Consider the following 6,000-nt stretch of genomic DNA (forward strand, 5'->3'; position numbering starts at 1 on the left):
GTGGACAGGCAGCAGCCTCTCTGGGAAATCTAAAATCCATTTTTTTTCTCTAGTCCCATCTTCTGTGACTTAAACATTCTCCCCTCTCTCCCCTGGGTTCAACCCCATAGACTCTCTTTAGTGGCAGAGGGAGAGGGAGAGAAAAAGGAGTCTTTCCTACAGTTTTCTTGGATATATGCTCTTACGCAGTGGCATGAAGTTGTCTAAAATTAATGGGGACAAATAAGGGGAGTAATGTGGGGACACTTCTAGGCTGTAAGCGCTTTGAGACAGAAGTCATGCCAGACGCTTCTATGTGTGTTCCTCAGAGCCTTTCTCAGAGCAGATGACTGATGAATATTTTTTCTTGAGTGATTCACATAGCTAGCCATCCATCCACACCAAGGCTTCTGAAGTGGTTGGAATAAAATGATTTCATTTAAGAGTTCACCCAGGAAAGTGGTACCCAGGGAAAAGAACTGTAGGAGAGAAAATGTGCACAAGAAATGGTGAAAAGAGTCAGTAGATCTAAGGGAGGTTGGCTCCATCTCAAAACCAGGAGAAAGTAGGGAACTTTGATGTCTTCTTGCAGCCTTGAGCCTGAAAGGGAGTGACAGTGAAGCTGTTCCCTCTGAATCCTAGTTGATGTGGCAAAGTTGGAAATTTGAAATCTACATTTTGAGACTCAGAGGTGGGATTTTGGCAATAAGTCCAAACCATAAGTAATAACTTTGAGAGGATATTTTATTAAGATTTCATGGCTGGCCGGGCACAGGGGCTCATGCCTGTAATCCCAGCACTCTGGGAGGCTGAGGAGGGTAGATTGCTTGAGCTCAGGGGTTTGAGACCAGCCTGAGCAAGAGCAAGACTCCCATCTCTAAAAATAGCTGGGCATTGTGGCAGGCACCTGCAGTCCCAGCTACCCAAGAGGCTGAGGCAAGAGAATCGCTTAAATTCAAGAGTTTGAGGTTGCTGTGAGCTATGCCGCCATGGCACTCTACTAAGGGTGACAAAGTGAAAATCTTTCTCAAAAAAAAAAAAAGATTTCATGACTATTTTGAAAGTGTGAATTTCACAGCAGATGCTGTAAATTCTCCTGGCCAGAGAACCTTTTTCCAACTGCTTAAAGTTCTCCTAGGGATTCTGTGCTTGCCTCAGAACCTTGCCCTTTTTGCATCAAGAGATGATGGCTTTAAGTTCATTCAAAGAACTGGAAGAGGGAAAATTCTAAACTCAGGGCAGGCAAATAAGAACAAAGTAAATACATAAGAGAAGCAATTAAGGAGTATTATAAAAAGGACTTGGTTGCTTGTTGCTCTGGGCTGTTTCCTACTTAGTGGCAACCTCAGAACCTGTAGGATGCATGCCCCGGAAGAGAAAAGGAAGACAATTTCAACCCAATTGGGCCAGTTTCACTAGTCAACTAAAGTTACTCCTGATTCAGCTCATTAGAGTCAGTAGGGAACTCTTCTAGTTTAACCATCAATGTGGAGTGCATCTAAAGGCAGATCTGCCATAGAACTCAGCCAGTGGGATTTTTCATTCAGTGTGGTCATGATGTAGCTATTTTATTAAAATCCAAAGCCATTCAGTTAAAATCATTGGTTTAACCTTGGAATTTTCGCACATACTTTTCTTTTTTAATTTCCCAAATTCCAACTCAATTTTTTTTTGGTCATAAAATGCTTTATGATAGCAAAGTAAATATTTTTTTTTAAAGGTCAAGTGATTCCTTTTGAACATTTGAGAAAAGTGGCCCACACAGGGGTCAGGAGACACAGGCTCAGCTTCTCCACAGAGGAGGGGATTTATGTTTTTCCAATGGAAAAGCCCTGAATATTGAACCTAACGTAAAACTCAAGACTAAGTCTGCTAAAGGATGACAGATGTTTCTGTTGACCAGTTAAAAATAGTACTGGTACCTGATAATAATCTAAGGATGATTAAAGATTTGCTTGGCCATCAGCCCTGAGTTCAGGCAATTTATGACAAATTTTAAACTCTGGGGGAGGATTGCAACTATTTCAAATGTTACAGATAGAATGAGATTTTATCTTGCATACATGTAAATTCTTATAAGTCAAAATTACAGAAAATGGGACCACATTAGATCTGGCTTTGGGACATTGGAAATATCTCGTAGGCTTCCTCAACCTGGGTTTCATGAACATTAAAGATAAATGGGGCTTGGGCTAGGTCAGGGATTTTCCAGTTCTATTCTGAAGAGAACCAGCACTGTAGAAAAAAATCTCAACAGGCTTCTGGAAGGGACAAGGAGAGAACAGTAAATGGGACAGAGGCCTCATGGCACTGTTTCAGCCAGTGTGTTTGTCTCTGTGTGTGTATAGTACATAATACAAGATTTCTTTAACAGTTAAAAATATTTAAGAATCATAGAATCAGGTGATTGTTGAGAAGTATTAGCTTTTCTTCCTTTCTTCTTTCCTTTCCTCTTTCCTTCTGTTTCAAAAAAAATCTAACAATAGAATGAAGAAATAAAAGCATCCTTGTGTGGGATGTAATGAGTTTTACACTGAATTACAGTTCTGTGTGTTTCTTGTCACCATTTCCCTTCAAACCTTGAACCTTGCTGAAGGACCACCTTGCTCATCATCGTTATCCCTATAGTACCTGGCACAGTACCCTGGATTACAATAAAATTGGCTGAATCAGACTGAACTGAAAAGACCCTGAGACTCTCGACTTTTCTTTGCTTCTCCTGAATGTTTGCATTTACATATGTTCTCTTAGTTGCCTGAGAAAACACACTGCTCTGCCTTGCATGTGGGCTGCAAGTTGAGTCTCTCATGGGGCTGAATGCCTATCTGCAGGTGAAGACTGTCCTCCCAGGCTAGCTTTCTGAGAGGAGCTAACTAGAAAAGGTCTCCTCCAGGCAAGGCCTGCCACATGCACCTGCTGTGGCTCCGACATTTTTCCACAACAGGATCCATATCCTTGGAATGCTTGGTTGAGAGGAGGTTTCTAAAGATTAGGGAAAACCTTTGTCATTCTGCTGAATTACAAACAAACACCATTTCATTTATTTGCAAAACTTTTTTTTTCTAGAAATCATCTTAAGGATGCAATGGTTTACAGATGCAAAACTTCTGTCAAGTGGGTACTTTGTTAATATCTACAGTATTTGATCCTGGGAATCCTGGAGCAAAAAGTATCTCCACTTGGCACTACTGTGCAAATTAACATTTGATTTTTATAACTTACATGAGAGATGTTATTTAAAAATATATGTACTATAGGGCTAATTACAACCTTCACTGGATATTTTTACTGATTCCCAGATTTAACCCTGTGTGCCTCAAAAACATGTTGATTCTCATCTAAATGCCAGTGGCAAGACCCAGGCTCAGAGTATTTAAGCACATGAGTTGAAGTTTAAATCAGTTGCGAACAACTTGGGTTGGCTGAAAGAGGACTTTAGGAGCGTCTATCTGCTCTATTTATCTTTCCAGGATTAAAGAGAAAGAAACACTAGGGGATAGATGATCAGCTTTGAGTGACAGTGTGTTTAACTGACCTGACAACTGTAGCCCTTGGATTTCTCTCTGTCTTTAGCATCTCAAAAGAAGGGCTAAGATGAAACAAGCCTCACATACACTGGCTTCTCTGGTTCCCCAACATGGTTGTAAATGTTGCTTAAACAGCCTTGAAATTGCAGGATGAGTTGTTTCTTTTGTGCTTGGCAAACCTCTAAGAAGGTATTCCCGGTAAGGTCACCTACTGCTTACTGTCAGCAGGGCTTAGCCGTGAACAAGGAGTTATTTTTGAATTACAAAAGAAGATGCCTGAAAAATTCTTAGTTCTGTTTTGACTCTGAAATACAGACCGTACTTAAAAATTTTTAGGCTAGAAGTCGTACGGCTTCACTATCACTAACCGTAAGATGGTTTGTCAAGGTTAAACTTTCATGCTAGACCCTGAATAGTCATGAGTCTAATGGTGGTTATTATAAAGATACTTGGATTTCTGCAAGAGTCATCATGAATCATGATTTTTTTTTTTTTTTTTTTTTTTGTAGAGACAGAGTTTCACTTTATTGCCCTCGGTAGAGTGCCGTGGCATCACACAGCTCACAGCAACCTCCAACTTCTGGGCTTAGGCGATTCTCCTGCCTCAGCCTCCCGAGTAGTTGAGACTACAGGCGCCCGCCACAACGCCCAGCTATTTTTTTTGTTGTTGTTGCAGTTTGGCCGGGGCTGGGTTTGAAACCGCCACCCTTGGTATATGGGGCCGGCGCCCTGCTCACTGAGCCACAGGCGCCGCCCATGAATCATGATTTTTAAATTTTGTTGAGAAGGAAGTTAGATTGTGTGAAACAGAGCAGCATGAACTATGACTTTATTCATCCAGGGGACCCTTTTCCCTATTTCCGTAGCTTAATCAAGAGTTAGCTTTAACTGCTGAATGGATAGAAAATTTCAAACATGTCTTCTAAAGAATGTAACAATCCTTCTTCTTCAACCCAGATTATGGCCAATATTGTATTCCACATTACATCATTTATGTTAAACTACTGTTGCTATTCAATCTTCTAGAAAGGAAATGCTTGGCAGCATTCTGTTACTTGTGTACTTAAATACCCCAAACAGAACTGTAACCGAGGATGTAAGAAAAAGATTGATTGTGATTAATACTTCTGAAAAGAATAGTGATTGTGTCCAATTTTAAAGGTAGGAGAAAAGTGGGGATGCCTACTCTAAGTTATATTTACCCTGAGAACAAACTCATCACATTGGAATTTTAGGCATAAGCAGCATCATTAAAAGCTAGTCCCCTGCAGGTGGGTAAGTATCACCTGGGGGAAAGCACCTGAGGGCTGGGATTTCTGCTCACACAGAGTCTATGAGGGTCTTGGGAGACCAGTACATTGTTTTGACTAAATGACCTCTGAGGCACTTTCCAGCTCCCAAATGGCATTGTCCTATGATAGTATATCAGTAATTAAGAGATGCAGGTACTCACGTGATATTATGCCGTGGTTTGCCAATTGTTCCTGGGTCCTTCTCTGTTGAAGTCGTAACTGTAAAACTTAGAAAATAAAGTGTTAGTTTGTGAGTGGGGCTGACTAGGATTATAGTCATAGTATTATTTTCATCAGACTTTCATAGGTCTTTTCATTTTATTTCTGGGACAGTTCTAAAGATTATTGTCAAGTAAGTTTTAATTTCTGTCGTAGACACAGGGAAAGAAGGAAGAGAGGAGGTGAGGGGGCTGCAGGGCTTTGCCGCAAGTCTGCAGCAAACTCATTAGAATACTGGCCTCCTCTTTGAAGTATGCTGTTTTCACAGCACTACACTCCCCTGCTATGTCATTTGCAAAATGAATATCATCAAATTCTGCTTGGGTGGCAGCCTCCATACCAAAAGGGAATTCTGAGTCCTACCTGGGTTCAAATCTCATTTCTACCCCCTTAGTAGATGTATAATCCTGACCAGCTGTCTTATGATTGTGAACAGTAAACAAAATTGGGCATGCTATAGATGGAAGTTCAAACATGGAGAAGTGGTTTACACAGGGGTAAGTTTCCCTTTTTGGAGAAACTTTGCCTTGAAAGTGGGTTGCTGTCATGAAGTGGCAACTAAAGCTCCAGTAGTTAAAAAAAAATTCTCATCTGTCTGACCAGAGGAATTATGAAAAAGTGGCTAGACAACCGTGGATGGGGAAATCATGCAGGGAAGAGAGCTAGAGAAAGCAGAGGTCCCCTAATTCTGTAAATGAACCTTGTAAGTTTTGGGTTAACCCCTTAATGGCTTTTCCACGGAACAGACTCACAGCATCATAGCACAGGCTTAAAATTAAACTGAGATTTGAACCTCTATATACATAGACAATCATTTGTATCTACCTGAATTAATCAACAGCCAAAATTAAGAAAAAAAAAATCAATGTTTTCCAGAGGACTGTAATGGAACTCAGAGTCTACGTAGGACTCAAAATATCTAACGTACAATCTAAAATCATGCACAAAAAACCCCAGGAAAATATGACCCATTTTTAAACAAA

At 40.5% G+C, this 6,000-nt stretch overlaps 1 protein-coding gene across 1 annotated transcript in view; it reads right to left on the reverse strand.

Annotated features, from left to right (window-relative positions):
- MYOCD (myocardin) overlaps positions 1-5,006 on the reverse strand; it is a 63,055-nt gene extending 58,049 nt beyond the window's left edge. Inside the window, exon 1 of the mRNA XM_053570498.1 lies at positions 4,960-5,006. The gene's annotated coding sequence lies outside the window, so the exon portion shown is untranslated. The remainder of the gene's footprint in view (positions 1-4,959) is intronic.
- Between the last annotated feature and the right edge of the window lie 994 nt (positions 5,007-6,000).

The sequence above is a fragment of the Nycticebus coucang genome, chromosome 18 (assembly GCF_027406575.1).
Source record: "Nycticebus coucang isolate mNycCou1 chromosome 18, mNycCou1.pri, whole genome shotgun sequence".
Lineage (NCBI taxonomy): Eukaryota > Metazoa > Chordata > Mammalia > Primates > Lorisidae > Nycticebus > Nycticebus coucang.